Source organism: Anomaloglossus baeobatrachus, chromosome 2, assembly GCF_048569485.1.
Source record: "Anomaloglossus baeobatrachus isolate aAnoBae1 chromosome 2, aAnoBae1.hap1, whole genome shotgun sequence".
NCBI classification, from domain to species: Eukaryota; Metazoa; Chordata; class Amphibia; order Anura; family Aromobatidae; genus Anomaloglossus; species Anomaloglossus baeobatrachus.
Window position 1 is genome coordinate 742,006,416 of NC_134354.1, and position 27,891 is coordinate 742,034,306.

The 27,891-nt window shown below is 46.4% G+C and overlaps 1 protein-coding gene across 2 annotated transcripts in view; it reads right to left on the reverse strand.

The window, feature by feature from the left end:
* The window catches only part of RDX (radixin), a 257,192-nt gene extending 233,410 nt beyond the window's left edge, over nucleotides 1-23,782 (reverse strand). Inside the window, exon 1 of one of the 2 annotated variants that reach the window (XM_075337425.1) lies at nucleotides 23,491-23,782. The gene's annotated coding sequence lies outside the window, so the exon portion shown is untranslated. Of the gene's footprint in view, nucleotides 1-23,481 lie in introns of both variants that reach the window. The other variant, XM_075337424.1, reaches the window with a different exon arrangement.
* Between the last annotated feature and the right edge of the window lie 4,109 nt (nucleotides 23,783-27,891).

A 27,891-nucleotide genomic window follows, 5' to 3' on the forward strand; every position in this document is an offset into this window, starting at 1 on the left:
CAACTTGGTAAAAGAACTGTAAAAACCATATACAATCTAGCATGGGATGAATAGAACTAGGTGATAGCAGCGGGGAAAAGGACTTGGGCATAATAGTGGATCCCAGATTCACCATGAGACAACAGTGCGGAGCTACAGCTAAAAAGGCCACCATAATTCTGAGATTATCAAGACAAGCATTTAATCTAAATCAAGAGAGGTCATTATTCCCCTACACTCTGCCCTGGTCAGACCCCACTTGGAATACTGTGTACAGTTCCCCCAATTCAAGAAAGACGTCGATATATTAGAGGAAGTCCAGAGAAGAGCAACCAAGATGGTGGAAGGTCTGCAAACTATGTCCTATGAAGACCGGCTAAAAGAACTAGGAATGTTTAGTTTACAAAAGTGAAGGCTGAGAGGAGACTAAGGCTATGTTCGCACGTTGCGTTTTTTACCGCGTTTCTGCAGCGTTTTTAGCAGCAGCGTTTGTGCTAAAACGCATGCGTTTTTGTTTTCCAGCAAAGTCTATGGGAAAAGCAGAAATCCTGTCTGCACTTTGCTTTTTTTTTCTGCAGCGTTTAATTTGCTTATTTGTGGTCAAAAACCATGCTGAAAAAGAAGCAGCATGTCAGTTGTTTTTGCCATTTCTGCAGCGTTTCCTTAACATTGGAGTCAATGAGAAATGGCAAAACGCAACCAAAATCACAATTCCTGCGTTTTTCATGCTTTTTACCTGCTTTTCCACTGCGTTTTTGGCTCCAAAAACGCATGCTTTTCTGGCCAAAAATTAATGGGTTCTAATGTTCCTTTACACACACACAATAACCTAAATTTTTAATGTTAAAAAATAATAAACTTCACCTATTTTTCTGTTAAAATGTGCATAACCACTATTTTTTCATTAAAATTGATAATTTCCCATATATTTTAATTAAAAGTTAATTTTATAATTTTTTTCTCTTTTTTCATTCTTTTTGACTATTTCAACTTTCTCAGTGTCTTGATCTACAAAACGCATCTGCAGAAACGCAGGTGAAAACGCAGGTAAAAAGCGCTAAAAACGCACTGGTCAAAAGCCATTTGGTCAAAAACCAAGGGAAGGAAAACGTGCAGAATAAACTGCAGGTACTCCGACGCAACGTGCGCACATAGCCTTAATAGCGGTCTACAAATATCTGAAAGGAAGACACAGAGCAGAGGGAACCACCCTATTCTCATTACCACAAGGAAGTACAAGAAGCAATGGGATGAAACTTATAGGAAGGAGATTCAGATAAGACATTAGGAAAAACTACAGGCAACAACCGCTCTCCATGAATGGAAATCTTCAAGTGGAAGCTGGATAAGGCTGCTTTCACACATCCGGTTTTAGAGCCGCTTGCGGCATGCTACTGAGCATGCGCAGTGAAAAAAAAATGCATGCGGCGGCCGGATGCGGTGTTTGCCGCAGGCGTCCATAGGCATGCATTGCAAATCTCGCCGCATCGGACGGATGCGGCGCGATGCGGTTTTTTTGCCGGACAAAAAAAAACGTGCCAGGCAACGTTCCATCCGGCCGCCGTATCGGCTAAAATCTGCCACATGCAGCAAAAACCGGACCGAACACAAGCCCATGCGGCACAATCCGGCACTAATGAAAGTCTATGCAAAAAAAAAAAAAAAAACGCAACCGGCAGCAAAAAAAAAAAAAAACAAAAAAAAACGGTTGTGGTTTTTCTGCAAAGTGCCGGATTGTGCCGCAGAGGAAAAAACGGATGTGTGAAAGCAGCCTAAACATATAGCTGGGATGATTTAGGAAATCCTGCACTCACAGGGGGCTGGACCCAATGGCCCTTGAGGTCCCTCCCAACTCTACCATTCTATGATTCTATGGCAAGCATGTTATAACAGGGGAAAAAAAAAAAACAGCTGAAAAAGCGAGCATTTTTTTAAATTGCATTTACAAGTTTTTTTCCTGTTTTTTTTTTTTTTTTTTTTAAATCATGGCGATTGCTAGCGAGATCGATGCGTGTAAAGCGGCCTTTAATTTATCCCTAAGGCAAAGTGCTGCGCTATATTTCCCTGTAGTGATAAAGCCCTGCAAGGGATTATAGAAACGCAAAAAAAAAAAAACGCAGAAACAACTGACATGTTGCTTTTTTTTTCAGCAACAAAATCTGCAAGGAAAACAGAAGCAGCGTGTGCACAGCAAGTCACAATTCTCAGACTTTGCTGGGAGGCTTTTTTTTTGCACTATGGATTAAAATCTGCAAGGAAAACCGCATAGAAAAATGCAACGTGTACACACAGCCTTACAGAGATTTTGCCTGGATCTGCATGTGGAAAATCTATAGCTGATTGCAGTCACAGCAAAGAGGAGAAATATTTCACCAATTTCATTCACAGAGTAAACGTTTTTAGGCTTATAACCCAGAGTGTGAATATGCCGAGGACTGGAGGAGGAGGTCTCCATGATCTTGGCAAGATCTTTTGTGAATTTCATAGCAAAAATCTGCAAGTAAATTGTCCAATCAGCAGTGATAATTTTGCACAAAAGAGTAATTTTGTTGCGCACAACCAACATCTCGCCACAAGGTCACAAAAAAAAAAAAAAAAGTTGGAATAATGTGACCAAATAAAACGGTGTGAAACCATCTTAAATTAAAGCCAAAACAACTCTCTTTTTGTAAGTATTCATGAGCGCAGCACATATTGTGTGTGACAGACCCAAATCCGGAGATTCTTTCCATGCGACCAATAAAAAAAATAATACAGATTTCCATATGCACGGAGGAAAATCTATGAAAATGGACTGAAAAAATCAACAGCTTTGATGTGAGGATGAAAGGAGATTCTGGGAACCATTTCGGACGGCCTTTCCAAGGAAACAGATTCTATTGGGAAGAGACGACATTGTCCCCTGTCCTTAGGAAATCCACGTTTTATTGGCAACATCTGAGTTAGAGACACACCTGTGGATTTATCGTAATGCACACCTGAAACACACGGCTTCTTTGTGCAGCATCATGGGAAAGTCAAAAGAAATCAGCCAAAATCTCAGGAAGAGACTTGTGGACTTGTACAAGTCTGATTTATCCTTGGGTGCAATTTCCAGATACCTGAAGGTGCCTCGTTCATCTGTACAAACAATTATATGCAAGTACAAACAAGATGGGAACGTCCAGCCATCATACTGCTCAGGAAGGAGTTCTGTGTACCTGAGGTGAACATGCTTCGGTCAGACATGTGCATATCAACCCAAGAACAAAAGCAAATGACCTGGTGAAGATGCTGGTGGAAGATGGTAAGATTGTCATTATCCACAGTGAAACGAGTGCTGTATCAACATGGGCTGAAAGGCCACACTGCCAGGAAGAAGCCATTACTCCAAAAGAAACATAAAAACCCCAGATTGTTCCTGTGTACATTTGCAAACAAAGACCTTAAGTTTTGGAGACATGTCCTGTGGTCTGATGAAACTATAATTGAACTGTTTGGCCACAATGACCATCGTTACAGTTGGAGGAAAAAGAAGCCTTAGACCACTATCCCAACTGTGATACACAGGGTTGGCAACATAATGTTCTGGGGTTGTTTTGCTGCAGGAGGGATTGGTTCATTTCACAAAATAGAGGACATCATGAGAAAAGAAGATTATGCGGCAATACTGAAGCAACATCTCAAGACGTCAGCCAGGAACTTAAAGCTTGGGAGGAAATGGGTCTTCCAAACGGACAATGACCAGAAGCATATTGCCAAACTGGTTACAAAATGGCTTAAGGATAAAGTCAGTGTTTTGGAGCGGCCATCACCAAACCTTGATATTAATCCTATTGAAAATTTATGGGCAAAGCTGAAAAGGTCGGTGCGAGCAAGGCGACCTACAAACATGGCTCAGTTACACCAGTTCTGTCAGGAGGAATGGGCCCAAATTCTTACCAACTATTGTGAGAAGCTTGTGGAAGGAGATCCAAAATGTTTGACACAAGTCATACAGTGTAAAGGGGGCTTTACACGCTGCGACATCGCTAATGCGGAGTCGTTGGGGTCACGGAATTTGTTACGCACATCCGGCCGCATTAGCAATGCCGTTGCGTGTGACACTGATAAGCGATTTTGCATCGTTGCAAAAACGTGCAAAATCGCTCAGCGGTGACATGGGGGTCCATTCTTAAAAATCGTTACTGCAGCAGTAACGAAGTTGTTCCTCGTTCCTGTGGCAGCACACATCGCTGCGTGTGATGCCGCAGGAACGAGGAAGCTCCCCTTACCTGCCTCCCGACCGCTATGCAGAAGGAAGGAGGTGGGCGGGATGTTACGTCCCGCTCATCTCCACCCCTCCGCTGCTATTGGGCGGCGGTTCAGTGACGCTTCAGTGATGTCGCTGTGACGCCACACGGACCGCCCCCTTAGAAAGGAGGCGGTTCGCCGGTCACAGCGACGTCGCCGGGCAGGTAAGTATGTGTGGCGGCTCTGGGCGATGTTGTGCGGCACGGGCAGCGATATGCCCATGTCGCGCAACAGATGGGGGCGGGTACCCACACTAGCGATATCGGGACCGATATCGCAGTGTGTAAAGTAGCCTTTAGGACCATGCTACCAAATACTAATGACATGGAGGGAAACTTTACTGTGCAGAAAGTAATAAAAATGCCTTAAAACATTCTCTCTCTCTCATTATTCTGGCATTTGGCAAATATAAATAATTTTGGTTCTTTATTGACGTAAAACGGGAAAATTACCTTGTGATGGTTGGATATGGTGGGTTGTCTATGTTCAGATGTTGGGAGGGTTGCCTTGTGTGTACATTGTCCTATCTGCAGGTTAATCACCCCCTGCAGTGCGTCTGTCCCTAGGTCTGGGGGAGGGAGGCCTGGAATCCACCCAACCTCACTGCTAACCTGGGGGATTATTCAGTTAGACTGAGAAGGACAAGAGACAAGCAGGAAGACTTATCCTCTGTGGTAGAAGCTGATACCCCAGAGAGACTTTGACAAACCCCGATTTCCCTGGAAAAGGACTGATGGAGGATTGTGACTCATTCCCGAGACATTTATCCCTTACTGGACTACTTTACCCTCCGTGTGGTGGATTATTTTATGGACCTTCTAATTTGCTTGGAATAAATGTTCTTTGGATTGTTCACTCATCTCCCAATCTGTCGATTGTGTGATTTCGGAGAAGGACCCTGTGACATACCTGAATTGACCTAAAACTGGCGTTGCGTGCACCGTCTTGTAGGGAACCAAGAGGAGGTCCCACGGATGTGCCTCCTGTTCCCTTCCATTGTCCTCGTCCTCCTGCAGTAATGTCCATAGACAGCAGAGCGCTGCCATGTGCTGGACAGAAGCGGAGGCTCCCCGTCCATAATCAGACAATGCTTTAAAATCCTACTTCAGACACACAGGAGGCGGATGGGAGAAGACAAAGAAGAAGCTAAATAACCATCAATGGCTTCATGCTGGGCTCTCAAACGTGGTTTCTTCCACATTCAAAATGACATTAAAAGGGAATCTGTCAGCAGGTTTTTTCTATGTAATTTGAAGACAGCATGCTGTAAGGGTTAACACAGATTTGAGGGATGCCTGTCTTATCAATAAAGAGATTATAATTGCTCAGACTATATTGCTTTGTGCTGAGCAGTCCAGCATGCCTCGTGCTGTGATTAGTAGCTCACAGTCTATAGACATTGTACATCCAGTTTCTCAAAAAATATACGGCACTCCTGAAAATTATTCTTGGTGCACGGATATGTTCCCAAACCTTACACAATATATTAAAAAAAAGATCTGGCGCTCAATCGCATAAAGCTAAAGCTCTTTTTTATTATGGACATCCAAAAACCAAGGTGTATTAAAAGCAGCAGTGTGAGTATATCACTGTATGGATGCACATCCCCACACAATATACTTGCACTGCCACAGCGCTGCTGCTCCTTACGTACCCCCACTGAACACCAAGAAGCTGTGTGTTTGACAAATGTCTAAAAGTGACTAAGTGACTAAGAGTGACTGAAACGTTACTTTTGACACCTTGGTTTTTCGATTTCTAGAATAAAAAAAGAACTTTCACTTTATGTGATCGATTGAGGGATTATTTTTCATGTATAGACAGTGTACATACAGAGTCTGGTGTGGGCAGGGGCAGCGCTTTCAGCTCTGCTACATGCAAAATCTAAAAATTAACTGCGTCAGAACCACTGCACCCAACAAACCAAGCCATACATTTTTGGATTCAGGGTCTCTTTTCCTACATGATGCTGCTCTCAGATGAGCTAGCAAATACCTGCTGACAGATTCCCCTTAAAGTGAAACTGTCAGGTTCAATATGTACCCAGAACCACGAGCAGTTCTGGGCGCATATTGCTAATCCCTGCCTAACTGCCCCTGTATACACTAGCATAGATAAAGGGATCTATAGAAAAAAGTATTTCTAAAGATCTTATATCGTATGCTAATGAGTATGGGCACTAGTCACAAGGGCGTTAGTTACCCTGGCTAGCCGGCTCCATTAGCACGCCCTTATGGAGGTTCGGTCATGCACACTACTTCAGTTTGAAGCCAGGACGAGTACACCCGGCTTCATAGTGCGCGTGAACGAAACTCCGGGGTCATGTGCACTGAGCCGAAATCCAGTGTCGGGCGGCGATGGCGGCGGAGAGGTGAGTGACATAATTCTGTGATGCTGCACATTCATTAGCATGTTAGCACGCCCATAAAGGCGTACTAGCATGCTAATGGAGATGGCTAGCCAGGGGAACTAACAGCCAGGGGACTAGTCCCCTCGCTCATTAGCATACGATAAAAGATCTTTAGAAAAAGTATTTCTAAAGATGTCTTTATCTGTGCTAGTGTATACAGGGACAGTTAGGCAGGGACTAGCAATATACACCCAGAACTGCTCGTGGCTCAGCGTCACCTGACGGGTTCCCTTTAAGGGCTTGTGCGCACACTGGGTCCTGTCCATTGCAGAAATAAATGCATCCTCTGGCAGTTTCTGATTTTGACATTTTTGCTTTTGTCAAAAAAAAAAAAAAAAACGCAAGAAATACGCATGTATTTTGAGCGTGTTCTCCCTGCGTTTTAAGCGCTTTTCAAATGCATTTTCAAGGCTTAAATTTTGATGCGTTTACAAAACTTTATCAATGGAAATGATGTCAAAAAAGCATGCGGATTGCAACATAAATGCAGGGAAAACGCAATGCTTCGGATATTGGCTGCGTTTTCAAACATCTCATTGATTTCAATGGTTAATAAACGCTGCCAAAACGCTCTGAAGAAGTCACATGCTTCATTTTTAAAAGCAGAGATTGTCAAATTTTTGACACTCAAAACGCTGCGTTTAAAGGGAACCTGTCATCAGAAATTTTGCACTAAACCTAAAAGATTCCCCCTCTGCAGCTCCTGAGCTGCATTCCAGCAAGGTTCCTGTTGTTCTTGGGCCCCCTTTCTGACCAAAATAAAGACTTTATAAAGTGGTACCTTTTTGTATGCAGATACTGTAAATGGTACACGGGGGCGGGCTGCTTGGTGTCTGTTATTTTGCCTCCTGCTGCTTTAGGCCATCCCCCATCGCTCATTTCCATAGCTGTGGACGCCGCCCAGTGCTCCAGAGGTCCCTGCACATGCCCAGTGCCTATCTCTCGTGGATGCATACTTCCCAGGGGGCGTTGCTCTAGAATCACTGCGTTGAGAAACACGTGATGGTGTCTCCGCAGTGGATATGTTGATCTCCCTAAGGTCAACAATGCTTGCTTAAGTAGTCTTTTACTAGGCATTGCCCCCACTAGCCATATTCCTACTCCACACTGATGAGGGGCAAATACCCCGAAACAGCAGTCTGTGGATGGATACCATGTTTGGCATAGGTGGTCTCCTTGACTGGAGACTGCCCTTCCCGTGGTTGTTCCTTCCCGGTGAAAGACCTGGCTAGTTTCCTGGCAGCGTTGAGAAACACGTGATGGTGTCTCCGCGGCTTTCTTATTTGCATATCTCTCGTGGATGAGCACTGTGCCCAGTGTCACCGCTGGTGACGTGTGCGCAGGCTTTAGATTATGGGCGGCGCTTTGATTTTCATTACCAAGTAACCTCCCATAATCGCGTGACCGAGCTTTCCCCCTCTGCCTCCTTCGTTCTGCGCAAGCGCGGGCCTGCTGACCCCACGTTACCTCTTTCCCATCTTGCCTCAGGGCAGCGTAACTGCATGTAATTACGCAACGTGCGCACATAGCCTAAAGGGTACTTTACACGCTGCGACATCGCTAGCGATCTCATTAGCGATGTGAAATTCTAGATCACAAGTGCGATCTTTCGAGATCGTACATAGGTCATTTTACGCATGTGCGATCTCGAAAGATCGCACTTGCGATCTAGAATTTCACAACGCTAATGAGATCGCTAGCGATGTCGCAGCGTGTTAAGTACCCTTTAGGCCTCACTCGGACATCCATTTTTCACAGATCACATATCCATTATAGCCTACTGGGCTGTTCACAGGTCAGTGTTTGTTTGCGGACCATGCATCATTCTTGAGACAGGTCTGCTATTTAAAAGGGAACCTGTCACCACTTTTTTCCCTATAAGCTGCGGCCATCACCACCGGGCTCTTATATACAGTATTCTAGAGTATTGTGTATAAGAACCCAGGCCGCTGTGAGAACATAAACACTTTATAATACTTACCTAACGGTCGCACGGTTGGCCAGATGGGTGTCTCCGTTATCCGATGCGGGCGGCTCCTCTTTCGGCCATCTTTGTCCTCTTTCTGAAGCTGCGGTGCATGACGCGTTTATGTCATCCACTCTCGCCGGTCCTGCGCAGGCGCACTACAATACTTTGATCTGCCCTGCTCAGGACCTGAATGCCAACGAGTATGGATGACGTCGGACGTATCATGCACCGCGGCTAGAGAAGAAGGAGGACGAAGATGGCCAAAAGAGGCAGCGCCGGCACCGGAGAACGGAGACGCCCATATGGCCAACCGCGCGACCACTAGGTAAGTATTATAATTTTAATGTTATACCCCCGACCTGGGCTCTTATATACAGCATGTTAGAATGCTGTATATAAGAGCCCGGTGGTGGTGGCTGCAGCTTATAAGCCGAAAAAGTGGTGACAGTTTCCCTTTAACAAGATTTAAAGCTCAGACAGACATCAGTGATTTTCACATACGAAATTATCATCAAGGTTTCATCATTTTTATTTTATTTTTTTCACTGATTGGAAAAATAAAAAAAACAAAATTACTCCACCTTCTCCTATTTGCCAGTGAAAAACAGACAACATGGAGGTGCATCCAAGAAAGTCAAACTTTCACTGCTGAGTTTGACCAAACGCCCGCATCAGTATCGGACGTGTCCCTGCAAGTTTGCACTGAGCATTTAGTACACAAAAAAATAAAAATATAAAAAAAAAAAAAAAAAATTTAAAAAATGTCACGGACATGTGACCAGACCCATACACGGTCACAGCTACGAGTGCAGACTGTGGGGGGGGGGGGGGGACCCAAAAAAAAACAGATAGCTGCACTTGTATGTGAAAACATGAAATATGAATGAGGCCTTACTCAACCAAGGCTGCTACAGATCCATGGAAATCATCATCGAGGCCGGACATAAACTGCCCAATTTTAACATTTTAGTGGATTAGAGCTTTGCAGCTTATAGATTTATAAATGAGAAAATCACCGATGATAAAGATTGAAATACTGAGCACTGATGAAAATTGGACCACGTGTTGCATACAAGAGAAAAGTCACCGGCGTCCGAATGAGACCATCTACGTTCGGGTGTCCGTCTGCAGAAACGTATATTTGCACAAAATGGCACAAAACAGAGCACACGCTAACGCAGTGCGCTCCATAGCAGTGAATGGCCCTGTCGGGCGCATGCGTCCGGAGCACGCTTTGCAGAGTGGGGGAGGGGCGGTCCGGACGGATGCTCCGACGGGACCTGTGGACATATGGCAAAACGCAATCTGAAAGGGGCCTTAGGCCACGAGCACACGTGCAATGTGTGGCTGTTTTTTTTACCTGTGGATGTTTGGGTTCAGCCGAACTTTAGTTAAAAGTTCGGTTCAGTACCTGGATTGATCCCGGAACCCATAAGTTAATGTGCACCCAAACTTTTCTGCAGTAAAATGGTCGTAGTAAGGGCTAAGGTGCTGCTAAAGGAAACAAAAAACAGGGGTAATAGCAGGACAATTGCCCTGCAAACAAATGTGAATAGGGAATAAATAAAATTTAAAAAAAAAAAAAAAAAAAAAAAAAGACAAAACAGTGTGGGCTCCTGCCTGTTTTTGATACCTAGCCAAGGTACAGCAGACAGCTGGGGGTTGATATTATCAGGCTGGGGACGACCATGGTCACTTGGCCCTTCCCAGCCTAAAACTAGCAGCCTACGGCTGCCCCAGCAGTGTTGCATCACAATAGATGCGCAAATTGTGGTTGCTTTACTTCAGTTCTTCCTGATTGCCCTGGTGAGGTGGCAATTGGGGTAATGCATTTGGGGTTGATGTCAGCTGTGAATGTACAGCTGGTATCTAGCCCTGGTGTTAGTACTGGAGAGGCATCTATCAGAAACCGCCATTACTAATCTAATAATACGATACCTAGTGTCTGTGCACAGACCACGAACACTGACTTCTCAGGGAAATTTGTCTTACTGTTTGGGTACCCGAATAATGATCAAAATTTAAAAAGAAGGGAATTTTGTTTACTTACCGTAAATTCCTTTTCTTCTAGCTCCAATTGGGAGACCCAGACAATTGGGTGTATAGCTTATGCCTCCGGAGGCCACACAAAGTATTACACTAAAAGTGTAAAGCCCCTCCCCTTCAGCCTATACACCCCCCGTACTGCTACGGGCTCATCAGTTTTGGTGCAAAAGCCCGAAGGAGGAAAAAATTATAAACTGGTTTAAAGTAAATTCAATCCGAAGGAATATCGGAGAACTGAAACCATTTAACATGAACAACATGTGTTATACAAAAACAGGGGCGGGTGCTGGGTCTCCCAATTGGAGCTAGAAGAAAAGGAATTTACGGTAAGTAAACAAAATTCCCTTCTTTGTCGCTCCTTATTGGGAGACCCAGACAATTGGGACGTCCAAAAGCAGTCCCTGGGTGGGTAAATAATACCTCATAATAGAGCCGTAACGGCTCCGTCCTACAGGTGGGCAACTGCCGCCTGAAGGACTCGCCTACCTAGGCTGGCATCTGCCGAAGCATAGGTATGCAACTGATAGTGCTTCGTGAAAGTGTGCAGGCTCGACCAGGTAGCTGCCTGACACACCTGCTGAGCCGTAGCCTGGTGTCGCAAGGCCCAGGACGCTCCCATGGCCCTGGTAGAATGGGCCTTCAGTCCTGAGGGGACCGGAAGCCCCGAGGAACGGTAAGCTTCGAGAATTGGTTCCTTGATCCACCGAGCCAGGGTTGACTTGGAAGCTTGTGTCCCTTTACGCTGACCAGCGACAAGGACAAAGAGAGTGCATCCGAGCGGCGCAGGGGCGCCGTTCGAGAAATGTACATCTTGGCGGACGTAGGTTTCCTAGCCTGTCTCATAGTGGCAATGACCTCTTGAGATAATCCTGAAGACGCTAGGATCCAGGACTCAATGGCCACACAGTCAGGTTGAGGGCCGCAGAATTCAGATGGAAAAACGGCCCTTGAGACAGCAAATCTGGTCGGTCTGGCAGTGCCCACGGTTGGCCGACCGTGAGATGCCACAGATCCGGGTACCACGACCTCCTCGGCCAGTCTGGAGCGACGAGGATGACGCGGCGGCAGTCGGCCCTGATCTTGCGTAACACTCTGGGCAACAGTGCCAGAGGAGGAAACACATAAGGAAGCCGAAACTGCGACCAATCCTGAACTAAGGCGTCTGCCGCCAGAGCTCTGTGATCTTGAGATCGAGCCATGAATGTTGGGACCTTGTTGTTGTGCCGTGACGCCATTAGGTCGACGTCCGGCATCCCCCAGCGGCAACAGATCTCCTGAAACACGTCCGGGTGAAGGGACCATTCCCCTGCGTCCATGCCCTGGCGACTGAGAAAGTCTGCTTCCCAGTTTTCTACGCCCGGGATGTGAACTGCGGATATGGTGGATGCTGTGGCTTCCACCCACAGCAGAATCCGCCGGACTTCCTGGAAGGCTTGCCGACTGCGTGTCCCACCTTGGTGGTTGATGTAAGCCACCGCTGTGGAGTTGTCCGACTGAATTCGGATCTGCTTGCCTTCCAGCCACTGCTGGAACTCTTTTAGGGCAAGATACACTGCCCTGATCTCCAGAACATTGATCTGAAGTGAGGACTCTTGCTGAGTCCACGTACCCTGAGCCCTGTGGTGGAGAAAAACTGCTCCCCACCCTGACAGACTCGCGTCCGTCGTGACCACCGCCCAGGATGGGGGTAGGAAGGATTTCCCCTTCGATAATGAAGTGGGAAGAAGCCACCACCGAAGGGAAGCTTTGGTTGCCTGAGAGAGGGAAACGTTCCTGTCTAGGGACGTCGGCATCCTGTCCCACTTGCATAGGATGTCCCATTGAAGTGGACGCAGGTGAAACTGCGCGAAAGGGACTGCTTCCATTGCTGCCACCATCTTCCCCAGGAAGTGCATGAGGCGCCTCAAGGGGTGTGACCGACCTTGAAGGAGAGATTGCACCCCTGTCTGTAGTGAACGCTGTTTGTCCAGCGGAAGCTTCACTATCGCTGGAAGAGTATGAAACTCCATGCCAAGATATGTCAGCGATTGGACCAGTGTCAGATTTGACTTTGGAAAATTGATGATCCACCCGAAACTCTGGAGAATCTCCAGAGTAACGTTGAGGCTGTGTTGGCATGCCTCTTGAGAGGGTGCCTTGACCAGCAGATCGTCTAAGTAAGGTATCACTGAGTGACCCTGAGAGTGGAGGACCGCAACTACTGTAGCCATGACCTTGGTGAAAACCCTTGGGGCTGTCGCCAGGCCGAACGGCAGTGCCGCGAACTGAAGGTGTTCGTCTCCCATGGCGAAGCGCAAGAAGCGCTGATGCTCTGGAGCAATTGGTACGTGGAGATAAGCATCCTTGATAATCGATCGATGCAAGGAAATCTCCTTGGGACATTGAGGCGATGACGGAGCGGAGGGATTCCATCCGGAACCGCCTGGTCCTTACGTGTTTGTTGACCAGTTTTAGGTCCAAAACAGGACGGAAGGACCCGTCCTTCTTTGGAACCACAAACAGGTTGGAGTAGAAACCGTGGCCCTGTTGCTGAAGAGGAACCGGGACCACCACTCCTTCTGCCTTCAGAATGCCCACCGCCTGCAGAAGAGCCTCGGCTCGCTCGGGAGGCGGAGATGTTCTGAAGAATCGAGTCGGAGGACGAGAGCTGAACTCTATCCTGTAACCGTGAGACAAAATGTCTCTCACCCAACGGTCTTTTATTTGTGGCAGCCAGGTGTCGCAAAAGCGGGAGAGCCTGCCACCGACCGAGGATGCGGTGTGAGGAGGCCGTAAGTCATGAGGAAGCCGCCTTAGTAGCGGCACCTCCGGCGGTCTTTTTAGGGCGTGATTTAGACCGCCATGCGTCGGCGTTCCTCTGATCCTTCTGAGGCCTTTTGGACGAGGAGAATTGGGACCTGCCCGCACCCCGAAAGGACCGAAACCTCGACTGTCCCCTCCTCTGTTGGGGTGTTTTTGGTTTGGCCTGGGGTAAGGATGTTTCCTTTCCCTTGGATTGTTTGATGATTTCATCCAATCTCTCACCAAACAAACGGTCGCCAGAAAATGGCAATCCAGTTAAGCACTTTTTGGAAGCCGAATCTGCCTTCCATTCCCGCAGCCACAAGGCCCTGCGTATTGCCACCGAATTGTCGGCTGCAACCGCCGTACGGCTCGCAGAGTCCAGGACAGCATTAATAGCGTAGGACGCAAATGCCGACGTTTGAGAGGTTATAGACGCCACCTGCGGCGCAGACGTACGTGTGAGTGCGTCAATTTGCGCCTGACCAGCTGAGATAGCTTGGAGTGCCCATACGGCTGCGAATGCTGGAGCAAAAGACGCGCCGATAGCTTCATAGATGGATTTCAACCAGAGCTCCATCTGTCTGTCAGTGGCATCCTTGAGTGAAGCTCCATCTTCCACTGCAACTATGGATCTAGCCGCAAGTCTGGAGATTGGAGGATCCACCTTGGGACACTGAGTCCAGCCCTTGACCACGTCAGGGGGGGGAAGGGGTAACGTGTATCCTTAAGGCGCTTGGAAAAACGCTTATCTGGACAAGCTCGGTGTTTCTGGACTGCCTCTCTGAAGTCAGAGTGGTCCAGAAACATACTCTTTGTACGCTTGGGAAACCTGAAACGGAATTTCTCCTGCTGAGAAGCTGACTCCTCCACTGGAGGAGCTGAGGGAGAAATATCCAACATTTCATTGATGGACGCAATAAGATCATTCACTATGGCGTCCCCATCAGGAGTATCAATGTTGAGAGCGGCCTCAGGATCAGAATCCTGATCAGCTACCTCCGCTTCATCATACAGAGAGTCCTCTCGCTGAGACCCTGAACATTGTGATGATGTCGAGGGGATATCATAGCGAGCTCGCTTAATCGGTCTGGGGCTGCGGTCCGTGTCAGAGACCTCACCCTGGGATCCATGAGACACCCCGGGAGGACATTGCTGTTCCAACTGAGGGGGACCAGGGGGCAATGATTCCACAGTGCCCCTGGCTTGAGATGCCGGCCTGGACTGCAAGGCTTCTAATATCTTAGCCATAGTCTCAGAAAGTCTTTCAGTAAAAACTGCAAACTCCGTCCCTGTCACCTGGACAGTGTTAACAGGTGGTTCTCCCTGGGCCACCCTTAGCAGAGGCTCCAGCTGAGAAAGTGCCACAGGGGCCGAGCATTGCACACAATGAGGGTCAGTGGAACCTGCCGGCAGTATAGCCGTACATGCTGCACAGGCAGCATAGCAAGTCTGTGCTTTGGCACCCTTGCTATTTGTGGACGACATGCTGTTGTCTCCTCTGAGCAATACAGGAGGGTATATAGACAAAAATCAACAGTGCACCATACAGTGTAAAGTATAGTCTATAATCATGTAATCTATAAGTACACTTCTGCACTAGTGGGGCCAGCACCACAGGTGCTGCTTACCGCCTGCGCAAAGCGTTTGTGTGGGCACCAGAATTCCTGCCTGGGTCTCTTTGAGCTTGTCTCTCCTCTCCAGCGTTAGCAGAGCTGAGAGGAATGGCTGCCAGCATCCTGAGGAGAGGAGGGAGCCATGGGCGTGACCCAGAAAAGTGCGGGAACTGGTGCCCCACTGTGCAGAGTGAGGGGGGTGGAGTATGCAAAGCATGCTCCAGCCCTCAGTGCTGCCGTCCTGTACAGCGTCCCGCCCTTCCCCTGACTGGCAGGGCTGGGGGCGGGAAGAAAACGAGACTAGGCCGCAAAAGCCGGGGACTCGAGTTATAAGCGCGGCCGCCGTATAAGCGCGGTCGGCGCGAAAGTCCCCGGTGCACTAACAGTCCCAGCCGCGCCGCAGTGATAACCATGGCAGCGGCGGTCAGCGCGGCAGTCCCCCTACACGAACACACTCAGCGACGCTGAAGTGTGTAATGGCACAAACGCAGTCAGCGCTGCTGTCCCCGGTGCACTAGCACACCCAGCAATGCTGGAGTGTTGCTGTGCGCGGTCCCCACGGGGACACAGAGTACCTCAAAGTAGCAGGGCCATGTCCCTGAACGATACTCGGCTCCTATCCAGCATGGTCCTCAGGAGCTGTGGATGGAGCACGGTCTCCTGTGCCTGGAGACCGAAAGGATCCCACTTCACCCAGAGCCCTAATTGAGGGATGGGGAAGGAAAGCAGCATGTGGGCTCCAGCCTCCGTACCCGCAATGGATACCTCAACCTTAACAACACCGCCGACAAGAGTGGGGTGAGAAGGGAGCATGCTGGGGGCCCTATATGGGCCCTCTTTTCTTCCATCCGACATAGTCAGCAGCTGCTGCTGACTAAGCTGTGGAGCTATGCGTGCATGTCTGACCTCCTTCGCACAAAGCATAAAAACTGATGAGCCCGTAGCAGTACGGGGGGTGTATAGGCTGAAGGGGAGGGGCTTTACACTTTTAGTGTAATACTTTGTGTGGCCTCCGGAGGCATAAGCTATACACCCAATTGTCTGGGTCTCCCAATAAGGAGCGACAAAGAAAAAAAAAAAAATTAGAAACTAAGGAATAAAGCAACACCGTTATACTTACCAATATTCCCAGTGGCTGTAACACTACTTGCTAGTCTCCTAATTAACCCTCATACATAATCTCTGATTCCCCCGCCCATAGTCATTCCCAGCATTTGTGATTGGCTGCAGTCAAATCGTGCCCCTACCCTGTGTGAGTGTGTGATTGGCTGGAATCACACATGCTGTCTGTGTCCCTATAATGATGAAAAACAAATAAATTGGTGTAGGGTCCCCCCATATTGTGATACTCAGCACAGATAAAGCAGACTGCTACAGGCTGCAGCCCCCAGTCGTGCGCTTATCTTGGCTGTGTATCAAAATAAGGAGGGACCCCAAGCAATTGTTTTTAGTTATTTGCAGGGTATTGCAGCACATCCAAGGTTACGACCATGAGCAAATAACTGTCACGATACAAGTGGACATAACCATGGATACCTAAGATGCAATGCCCTGCACATGAGATAATCGGAGATATTTGATAAAATTATTATGCCTACCATATATTGGGATAGGATCTTGGAAATGGGAATAATCCTTTAGGCTATGTTCACACACTGCATCTGTTCTTAACCAAAAACATGCAGCATTGTTTGGCGCCCCCAAAATACACCTGCTGCAAAAAAAAAAAATCGCATCAAAAACACATGCGTTTTTGTCGTGTTTTTACCGCATTTTGCCCAAAGCGTCTTTTAAAGTCAAATCTATTGATTGGAAGTGCTCAAAAACGCTGTCAAAAACGCAAAAAGAATTGACATGCTGCCAAGATGCAGCCAAAAAAAGATGTCTAGTGTGGACAGCAAAATAGGAATTTCATAGACTTTGCTGGAAGAAGGAAATGCATGCATTTAGGTGCATTTTTGTGACCTTAAAAATGCGCTACAAGCGCAGTAAAGCTACAGTGTGTGAACATAGAATTAAAGGGAACCTGTCAGGTCAAAAAAGCGTTCTGACCTACGAGCAGGAGCCTGTGTGAGCTATTAACCCCTTCCTACCCATCCCTTTCTTGTAATATTGTGTAATATGAAAGTAATAAAATAACGTTTTATTACTTACACATTCCCTATGTAAATAGCACAGGTCTCTAGCCCCATGGGTGTTGCATTGCCCTGTGGGTGTCTACATGCTTTCCATGGTACCACACCCCTGTGGGCATGATACCATGGATTTACATCAGTGACGTGACCGTCGCTACTTCAGAATCTCACGTGCTTACCATTCTCGCTGTCTGATCCTGGTGTTTGCTGGTCGGCTTCTTACGCGCACTGAGCATGCTCAGAAGACTCCTGCGGTTCCGGTCATGAGCAGTGCGGGTCAGAAGCCGAGAAGCAAACACCAGGATGAGAAGGCGAGAGTGGTAAGCACGCGGGCTGGTCAGAGATCACAGGGAGGACCTAGGAGCCACACAGACATCCGATGTCTGGTAAGTCTAATTTTCCTTGGAAGGGGTGTCTTTTTTTTTTTTTTGGGTGGTGGGGGTGGCGGTGGGTAAACTTATCCCCAAACATGTTTCTGCAAGAATAAGCCCAACTGCAAAAATAAGCCCTAATGCTTTTTGAGGGGCAGCAAAAGAAAAAAAGTTATTAAACAGTGTGTTATTTTTGGTTATTGTGGTAACTTATCCTAAAGTTTATACAGAGGGCGCCGGCTGCAGGTGACGGCTCAGGGTGTGAGGACCCGCAGAGATTGTCAGCTCCTCCTTTATCCAAACACTTTCTACCCATTAAAAGCAAACAGCTGCTGCAGCGTCTGCACACTCCCTGCATAACCACAGATCCGGACATCAATGTACACACAGACAAGATACCTACCGGAACGGTATACAGTGACCCTCGGTTTACGAGTAACTCAGTTAGCGAGTATTTCGCTATACGAGCAAAGCTTTCTGTAAATTTGTAACTCAATTTACGAGCAAATACTCACCGCACACACTTCCGGTTCCGTACTTTCACCGTGCTCTAACCTGCTCTTGCAGTCCACACACACACACACACACATACATATTATGCTCACCTTACCTTCCATTCCCTCGCCGGCCTCCTGGTTCTTGTAGTTCGCCGGTACAGGATGTGTATCGCGTAACCATCGCGACGAGGGAGGAAGTTCCGCTGTCAGCGCTTCTCAAAGGCAGTGCGCTGACTAATCAGAGGCAAGTGGCTCATGCCTTTGACTTTAGCGCTCTGCAGCAGACGTTCCGGCATCGGTTGCTATGGTTACCCGATACACATCCTGTACCCGGCGAACTCTAAGAACCAGGAGGCCGGCGATGGAACGGAAGATAAGGTGAGTATAATATGTGTGTGGAATGGGACACTGAACAAGTTGTGGAACGAATTGTCGGAGCTTGCATTATTTCCCTTGGGAAATCTTGCTTTGCTAGACGAGTAACTTGGTTTACAAGCACACTACTCCCAGAGCGGATTGTTCTCGTTAACCAAGGTTCCACTGTACTCTGCATGAGGGTTGTTTGTTTTGTGGTTTTTTGTTGGAGCTGTAAAAAAACAAATCCACAAAAAAATAATTGGCACAATTAGGGATGAGAAAACTCACACTGCAAAGTTCAGGGTTCGTACCAGACTTTTCACAAAAGTTTGGGTGCTGTTCATATGCTAATAAAGTTTGTTGAAAGGGTGAAGCGCAGCCAATCAACATGCTTTTTAGCATGGGGAAGATGCGTGGATGCTGCTGAGACAAAAAAAAAAAAAAAAATACAAAAAAAATGACAAGGGGTCCTATCCATTGTGATAATCAGCGCAGGTAAAGCAGAGAGGTGGGGATGTGAGAAATTCCAGGCTGTTGCTGACCGGTGGATAATCGTTCTGAGACGACGCTCCAAAAAGAACCGATGGACATCGGGACACAGTGCACCTTTGGATTATGTTGGAACATCAAGGATTTTTTTTTTTTTTAAATCCATAAAATTAGAGAACGAGGCAGTGCAAATACGTGTGCGTGTTTAACTATACTTACTGGGTTAGTAATGGGGATGCCTGATAGACGCCTCTCCATTACTAACACCTGGGCTTGATGCCAGCTGTAAATTCACAGCTGTCATGAACTACAAAAGTATTACCCTGATTGCCAACGCATCAGGGTAATCAGGAAGAGCTGGGTAAAGCACTGGAATTGGCGCATCTAATGAATGCGCCACTTCTGGGGTGGCTGTAAGCTGCTATTTTTAGGCTGGGAAGGACCAAATAATCATGGGCTTTCCCAGCCTGTTAATATTAGCCCTCAGCTGTGTGCTGTACCTTGGCTGATTATCAAAACTAGAGGGGACCCCACGCCGGGTTTTTGGTTTTTTTTCATTCCCTTTCCACATTTGTTTGCAGCACAACTGTCCTGCTCTTATCCCCATTTGCTTTCTTTTGCAGCCCCCTAGCCCTTACTACAACTATTTTACAGCACAGACGTTTGGGTCCCCATTGAAGTTCAGGGTCCAGTTTTGGTCAAGTCCAGGTTCTGAACCAAACTTCTAATTAAAGTCCGGCCAAACTCGGTGAACTCGAAGTTCCACGAGTCTGTTCATTCTTAGGCACTATCCAAATGGATTTTCTAAGGAATTGAAAAGTTGACCGGTCCATGGAAAATCAGCTCCCGCAATAAAGCAGCTGCACTGTAAAATGACAATTTAAAAAAAAATAAATTAAAAAAAAAAAAAACTCTCATATGCATGCAACATGGAAAATCTGCAGCATAGGAAGACACCATGTGCCCGAGATTTCCACAAGGAAATTAAATAGTTCTGTGCAGTTATATAGACTTATGGCTAAAACTGAAAAATGGACATGGAATAAAACCGTAAACACTGGAAAGTAAGTGGTTACATTCGGGAAGAACCTTGTGCCCACAACAGCAGTTTTTGCTGCAGATGGTGCTGTTTTTTTCGGCGGTTCTAGGAAATAATCCTAAAACTGTATGGGACCGTGCGGCAGCAACCTGATGAGGTGATGGGAACTTGCACTAAAATGTTCTCTAGTTTGCAAATGGAAACAACAGCCTTAAAAATTAGATATCCAGCAGGGTCCGCACCGGAAGCGAGGAGCAGATTCCTCCAGGACCCCCCACACCGACCGAGAGGCGAGCGTGACCAGCAGATGTCCTGCATACGTCCTACTCCAACACGTGCACAACATCGGCTGACCAGGCAGACGTGCGAGGTTCGCCCCACATATTATACAGCAGGAAAAAATACTCCAAACACCAATTTATGAGAAGTAGTTTTAGCTAAGGAGGACGTTATCTGGAATAACTTGAGATTTGTAAAACATACGTCACAGTCTTCCCAAAAGGTACTTGTGTCTTACCTCCCTGCAAATGGCACCAGGAAAGTTCCATCCCATCCAAATGGCGACAAGAGACTGCGCACCCTCCCACCAAACTATGGCAGGGGGCTCCTCCATCCCCTACACCCAAAACGACTCTGTCTCTTCCCACAAAACACCACCTTCCCCTAATGACAACACACTGGTTGGCAAAAAAAAAAACACAAATCAGTGACCAAACCCTAACGGACCCCATCACCCGCCGTCCAGGAGCCCAGTCAGCAGCGGTGCAGCTCCTGCCGATCAGGGTTGAGATTATGGACACAAATCCTAAATTTAAGTGACCACTTCACAGGTGACGTATTACCGGCCTCTTATACGCTCGTCAGAAAACAGCCCCGGGCTGAATTCAAGGGTCCACAAAGCTTGGATCACAATAGGCAGCCAGGCTGACCACCGCACACCCCACATATTACGGGTCCGTCCTCTGGCAATCATCATGTTTGGCCTATATTTCTGTTGTGTGTGTCCCGCGCTCTGCAGTAAATCTTCTGCTCCTTCTCGTCCCATTGTACTAAGTCACAGGCACAAAATCAATACTCACGTGTCTGAACACAGTCATACATCTGCGGCACACATACAGTATACGCAGGTGAATGGGATTTTACTTATAGACTGCAGAAGTACATCCTTCAGGGCTCAAAAACAGGCGGCCACTTTTGGATGAGCCCCTTGTACTCAAAGTGAGATCTCAGATGCTTCATTCTGGGCAACCTCCAAGGGAACATGGCCTTAAAGTGCCAGCAGTGTATATAATATTTATCGGGCTTATCCAGGACTTTGCTTAATTTTCCCTTTTGGGATAACAACTTATAGATAGATAATTGATAACTACCTGCCTGTTCTGCCCAGCAGCGATCCTGGATTTTGCAGCCAACGGTGATGTCCTGTTGACAGGGCGGCTACTTCTCTTCACTCTGTCGATGTGACGTCACCGCCGATGTTATGCAGTTAGATAGAGAGCAGCCAGCTGTAAAACAGCATAACATCGGCGGTGACGTCACATCGACACAGTGAAGAGAAGTAGCTGCCCTGTCAACGTGGCTAAGATAGTTACTAACTAGTGATGAGTGGGCACTACCATGCTCAGGTGCTCGGTACTGGTAACTAGTGATGAGCGGGCACTGCCATGCTCAGGTGCTCGGTACTGGTAACTAGTGATGAGCGGGCACTGCCATGCTCAGGTGCTCGGTACTGGTAACTAGTGATGAGCGGGCACTGCCATGCTCAGGTGCTCGGTACTGGTAACTAGTGATGAGCGAGCGCTATCATGCTCGGTACTGGTAACTAGTGATGAGCGGGCACTACCATGCTCGGTACTTGTAACTAGTGATGAGCGGGCACTACCATGCTCGGTACTTGTAACTAGTGATGAGCGGGCACTACCATGCTCGGTACTTGTAACTAGTGATGAGCGGGCACTACCATGCTCGGTACTTGTAACTAGTAATGAGCGGGCACTACCATGCTCGGTACTTATAACTAGTATTGAGCGGGCACTACCATGCTCGGTACTTGTAACTAGTAATGAGCGGGCACTACCATGCTCGGTACTTGTAACTAGTATTGAGCGGGCACTACCATGCTCGGTACTTGTAACTAGTAATGAGCGGGCACTACCATGCTCGGTACTTGTAACTAGTAATGAGCGGGCACTACCATGCTCGGTACTTGTAACTAGTAATGAGCGGGCACTACCATGCTCGGTACTTGTAACTAGTAATGAGCGGGCACTACCATGCTCGGTACTTGTAACTAGTAATGAGCGGGCACTACCATGCTCGGTACTTGTAACTAGTAATGAGCGGGCACTACCATGCTCGGTACTTGTAACTAGTAATGAGCGGGCACTACCATGCTCGGTACTTGTAACTAGTAATGAGTGGGCACTACCATGCTCGGTACTTGTAACTAGTGATGAGCGGGCACTACCATGCTCGGTACTTGTAACTAGTGATGAGCGGGCACTACCATGCTCGGTACTTGTAACTAGTGATGAGCGGGCACTACCATGCTCGGTACTTGTAACTAGTGATGAGCGGGCACTACCATGCTCGGTACTTGTAACTAGTAATGAGCGGGCACTACCATGCTCGGTACTTGTAACTAGTATTGAGCGGGCACTACCATGCTCGGTACTTGTAACTAGTAATGAGCGGGCACTACCATGCTCGGTACTTGTAACTAGTAATGAGCGGGCACTACCATGCTCGGTACTTGTAACTAGTATTGAGCGGGCACTACCATGCTCGGTACTTGTAACTAGTAATGAGCGGGCACTACCATGCTCGGTACTTGTAACTAGTAATGAGCGGGCACTACCATGCTCGGTACTTGTAACTAGTAATGAGCGGGCACTACCATGCTCGGTACTTGTAACTAGTAATGAGCGGGCACTACCATGCTCGGTACTTGTAACTAGTGATGAGCGGGCACTACCAAGCATAACTACCACTTTAAAAAGAATTAAAATTAAAAAAAAATAAAAATTAACCACAACAACAATTAAATAACTAGTAGGTAGAAAATATAAAAACTATTCTATTAGAAGAATTTTCATTGCAGGAAAAAATAAAATAAAAAAAATAAAAATGGCACAAGAGTGGTGATGAGCTGCAGCGGTGCAGTTGTTACCGGCGGTGTCAAGTTAGCGGCTGTCGGAGCGGATTTGATGCGTTTTGGTGGCGACATGACGGCGCACATGTACAAGTGTCAGAACAGAGCCCAAAATTGAACGCGTTACCCCCCAAAAATGACAAGAAGTAAAAACAAAAAAAGTTTTTGGTGCTTTGGGAGGAGGGGCAGACATCCCAGATGTAGCAGTCCTATGCAGATAAACAACTCCATTGTGCAGTCCTATGCAAACAGAGCAGACATAGAGTTGTGCCTGTCAGGTAGTGATGGGCAGAGGCCTCTGATGTGACACCAGGACACAGGCACCGCCGCCATCATGAACTCCACAGGATTAATAAGCAGCAAACTTACACGACTTACTCAGTCCGAGGCGCCGGGGCGCAGCGACATGTCAGGGAAGGCGCTGAGGTGAATGGCGGCCCCGGTGCCCGCTCCCCGCCGCCGCCGCCTGCACGCTCCGTTACTCGGCGGCTCCGGACGATGTCGGCGCTGCTGTGTGGGCTGAGGCCGCGCAGTCTCCCTGGGGAGGAAGAAGAGGAGGAGACGGGAGGGAGGAGGAGGAGGAGGGCTGCACAATATGGCCGCTCCTGGAGGGTCTGCACAGGGGAGGTCACCGGAGACGCTACATCGTGTGTGTGCGATACTGGGCGCTGCGACATCACCTCAGGATGGCGCTCACTGCTAATGGCGCACGCCCTCCTCACTGACAAAAACAACACTTGTTGCTCGTGAGGAAAGTGCAGGACACGACAGATAACACTGCCATGTGCCAGAAAATGGCGAAAAGACGATATATATATAGTCAAGTGCACACAAAGTTACTTCTTGTGTCTTTTCCACTCCAAAAACGCTTCAAAAACTACTACAAAAATGCATGAGAGGGATGTGTGCACACACTGGGGATTCCTGCATCTCTTGGCAGAAAAAACAGCAAAAAAAAACCACTCCAAAAACTACAAAAAAGGCCCTGTTCACACTTTGCATTTTTGCTGCTTTTTTCACCAATGAAAGCAATGAGAAGGTGCAAAAAAAAACAACCAAAACGCTGCGTTTATTGCTGCATAGAACTAACTTGTTAAACTTATACTGTGGACAAATGACATAAAAAAAAACACGGCAAATATGCAATATAAAACGCTGAAAAAAATCCACAAAAATGCAATAAAAAAACTCAGCAAAAATACAGTAAAAAAAAGAAAAAAATCAGCAAAAATGTCATAAAAACACTAAAAAAAAACAACAAACACGCAGTAAAAAAAAAATGCAGAGAAAAAATTGCAGTAAAAATTCAGAGGAAAAAATACACTGAAAACTGAAAAACAAATAAATGCAGTAAGAAATGGCAGGAAAAAAAACTAAAAAACTGCAGTAAAAAACTACAAGAAATGCAGAAAAAGACACCGAAAAAAACTCAGCAAAAATGTCATAAAAATAGCGAAAAAAAAAACTCCCAAAAAATAGAGTAAAAAATGCAGAGAAAAAAACTCAGCAAACATGCCATAAAAACACTGGGAAAAAAATCAGCAAAAATGCAGTAAAAAAACGCAGAGAAAAATTGCAGCAAAAAAATCTGAGAAAAAATGCAGTAAAAAAACTGTAATAAAGCAAAAATGCAGAAAAAAAACTCAGCAAAACTGCATAAAAAATACAGTAAAAGACGCTGAAAAAACCTCAGCAAAAATGCAGTAAAAATGCCGGAAAAAAATCAGCAAAAATACAGTAAAAAAAGCCCCCAAAAAACGAATCTAATATGCAGTAAAAAAAAATCAGAGAAAAAAAAACAGGAAAAATAAGCAAAATAAAACTCAGCAAAAATGCAGTAAAAAAAAGACAAATAAAACTCAGAAAAAATGCTGTAAAAATTGCTGAGAAAAAAATGACAAAAATACTCAGCAAACATGCAGTAAAAAAATGCAGCAAAAAAACACAGGGGTTTATTTTTTACCGCCGACAGATCAGATTTTGATACAGAAAAAAAAATACCCTGTGTGAACATAGCCTAATGCTTGAAAGACTCTCCCTATTACTGTGTAGAAACAACTTTGCAGCTCATTAAGGAGTTGTATTTTTTTGAGCATTTTTTTCTGCTGGAGAGGTTTGGAAAATCATAGTGACTTATGGTTTTACAATGTGCCCGTAAAAAAAAAAAAATGTACTGTATTTTTTGATAAACTGTCCAGAAAAAGTAAAAAGTGAAGGTGACAACCCTGCACCTCGTGAAAAAAAAATTCACAGAGTTTTTTTGAGTGAGCGGGAACTGTCCAAAATCTTCTTAAAAAAATTGTAGTTTTCGCTCCCAAAAAAATCTGTGAATGCACCACAAGGCGATGCGCACACAATGTCTTTTTTCTGGAGGATTCAGCCACAGAAACTGGCTGAAAAAACACTGAGAAGACTGAACTTGTGCATCTCGGCATCTTCTAACCACTTCAGGTTTCCAAGCGGTGGTAAGAAGTGACCTGTCCATTCTTTGGCCGTTTTCTGCTTGGAGGACAGTCTGTGCTTTACAATAGAAGTCAATGGGAAAGCTCAAAAGATACCCAGACGTCTTCTAGAACATTTTGACATCGTTTTTGCTTAAAAAAAAAACGCTTACAGTTTCTTCAATATATAATGGAGTACAAAAAATTTATCGGAAAATGACAGTAAAACAGACGTAAAATAAAAACGTGGAGAAACTCTCCCAGAAAAATACCAGTGACCAAAACCGTAGCAAAAAACGTCACAGAAGACGCCTAAAGGAAAAAACACCAGACTTTTCTGAAGTTTTTTGTTTGAAAAACTTATTGGGTTTGTCTTGGTGTAATCGACGTCGTGTGCACACAGCCCAAGGTTATGTTCACACCTGGCGATTTTGTTGCATATTTTATAAAACGTATTTGGTGCATTTTGCCGTACCTGCAAAATCAATGAGCTTTCTGAAATACTCATACTTTTCTTTTTTTTCATGCTTATTTTGAGCTGCGCTGAATTTTGGCCAAGACGTGTCAATTCTTTCAGCAATTTGCAGTAGTAGTTGTCACCTATTTGAATGGGTGAAAAACATAAGAAAAAATGTTGCCGAAAGAAAACATGAAGCGCAGTTATTGTATTCAGCGTTTTAACTGCCACCAATCTGGTTTTTGGTGCAGAAAAAAAACCACTGCAAAAATGCAAGGTGTGAACATACCCTAAACTGAACGCACAGAGCTTTTTAGGGTATGTGCGCACGTTGCTTTTCACCTGCTTTTTACCTGCTTTTTTGCTGCTTTTTCTTCTGCGCTGTTTAATGCCAAAATGGATGTGTTCTTCTATTCAAGCAAAGTCTATGGGAATTTGGGTTTCTTGTTCACACTATGTTGTTCAAAATGCTGCCTTTTTGTGGCAGAACTTTGGTCAAAAACTCAGCTTTGCAGTGCAAAACCCAAATGGCAAAAACAATTGACATGTTGCTTCTTTGAAAAGCTGAGTTTTTGACCAAAGTTCTGCCACAAAAAGGCAGAATTTTGAACAACAATAGTGTGAACAAGAAACCCAAATTCCCATAGACTTTGCTTGAATAGAAGAACACATCCATTTTGGCATTAAACAGCGCAGAAGAAAAAGCAGCAAAAAAGCAGGTAAAAAGCAACGTGCGCACATACCCTTAAGGAGTTTTTGGAGCAGAAATGTAGCAGAATAGGAGCTGCAGTACCTGGGAGCGGCCACAACACTGTATAGCGCTGTGCTGTTTTGCCTTCATTCCTTGCTAATAACAGCTGATCCTTAAGGTACCGCTACACTAAGCGACGCAACCAGCGATCTGACCTGGCAGGAATCGTTGGTGCGTCGCTACATTGTCGCTGGTGAGCTTTCAATCAGGCATACCTCCACAGAGATCAGCCACCAGCCACCAGCGACCTGTGTAACGACGCTGTGCTTCGTAACCATGGTACACATCGGGTTACTAAGCAAAGCGCTTTGCTTGGATACCTGATATGTACCTTGGTTACCAGCGTCCGCAGCTGCCAGAAGCTGGCTCCCTGCACACGTAGCCATGGTACACATCGGGTTACTAAGCAAAGCACCTTGCTTGAATACCCGATATGTACCTTGGTTACAGCTTACCGCAGGCTGCCAGAAGCCGGCTCCCTACTCCCTGCACATTCTGATCGTTGGCTCCCGCTGTCAAACACAGCGATGTGTGCTTCACAGCGGGAGAGGAACGAGCAAAAAATGGTCCAGGACATTCAGCAACGACCGGCGACCTCACAGCAGGGGCCAGGTTGTTGCTGGATGTCACACACAGCGACATCACTAGCAAGATTGCTGTTGCGTCACAAAAACCATGACTCAGCAGCGATGTCGCTTAGTGAGACGTGGCCTTTAGGGTGCCTCATATCAGACCCCCCCGTCAGGAGAACAGAGGGGGCTTCTTACCACAGACACAGTGCAGGGTCATAGTCAAAACATTACTATGGCTGGCTGCACCAAAATCCACAAAGAAAAAAGTTAACATAATATCTGCCCTCGGCACTACCTGTAAACCCAGTCTAATAAATAGCATTATTCACAAGTGTCAGCTCATATTAAATATTCCAACAAGTGCAAGTCCCACAAACACAACCTGTCATTTGTGATGTGAAGGGGCCCGCAGCCACAAAATTGTGCGGTCATATCTCCGAAGAGAGAGACGCATGGACCCCCCCCCTCCCCCATATCAGGGCAGTATTGTGACGTGAAGGTCAAATTCTCCATGCACTTTTGGTTAACTAGCAAAGCTACAGCAAATTCAACTATAAG